The following is a 1,150-nucleotide window of genomic DNA, read 5'->3' on the forward strand; positions in this document are numbered from 1 at the left end:
TGCATTTCGCTCCAATATGTTAATTCTAAAATACTAATCGGTCTATGTTATTTTATATTATTTGAGTGTCTATTATCTTTATTGTGTTCTTAATGAATGAAGATGGTCTAAATTATACATAACCTTTCTAGATTTTTCTATTAAATTTGTCTAATACTCTTGCTCTTTAATATTCTCAATTAGTTTTTGTTTTGTCTATTCATTAACAGGTTCAACTACATCGATCTAAGGGATGTTGAGATTTTGATATTGCTCTAAGTCTTTCTAGAACATATAAGATAGAAATGGTTGGTATTTAGATGCTAGAGTTTTCACAACATTTTTGCATATAGGCTCGCATCAGTTCAAAAAGTGGTAAAGCAGGTGGGATTTGCATCGGAATGGCCTAAACTAAGCCACCAAGTTACAAATAGAAGTTGCAAACATGGTTGCTTTTGAACAAACAAATATTGATATGAGTATTTGGACATTATTTTCGCAATCTTCTGCAACCATTTTTCTGGATGGGTTTTCTGCTACTTCACATCTAACATTGTTATTAGTCTTATCCATGTTTTGGGCTTACAAGAGACACACGATGCCTACCTTTGAAAATCCAAAACCGGTTTTGAAGAATACATACTTTTTACATTATTGGTTAGTCTTTATATCTTGCTTGGGTCTAGCTTTCTATCATCTTTTCCTATGGTTGTTAATATACTTCTCTGGGTATAGACATGGTTGGCCTAACCTAAATGTTGTTGCACAATTGGATTTTACATTCAGAACACTCAGCTGGTTTGTGATATCTGTTTACTTGCACTTCCAGTTTTCTCACTCGAGAGAGCATATGTTTCCCATTCTACTAAGAATTTGGTGGGCCTTCTACTTCCTATTGTCTAGCATTTATCTTGGTACACATTTTAGTTTGCATTGGAAGAATCGGTACTTACCATCCTTATTATGGGTCTCTGACGCTATATCCATTATTGCTGGTTTGTTTTTGTGCTATGTTGGGTTATTTGGCAAAGAGCAAGAAGATGAAGATTTCCATCTTCTAGAGCCTCTATTGAAAAATAGTTTTAATCCAAGTAATGGTGACAATATAAAAGGATCAAATTATGTTGGAGAGGGTGTAACTCCTTATGCAAATGCCAGTGTTCTTAGTATT

This window comes from Macadamia integrifolia, chromosome 1, assembly GCF_013358625.1.
Source record: "Macadamia integrifolia cultivar HAES 741 chromosome 1, SCU_Mint_v3, whole genome shotgun sequence".
In the NCBI taxonomy this organism is placed as follows: domain Eukaryota; kingdom Viridiplantae; phylum Streptophyta; class Magnoliopsida; order Proteales; family Proteaceae; genus Macadamia; species Macadamia integrifolia.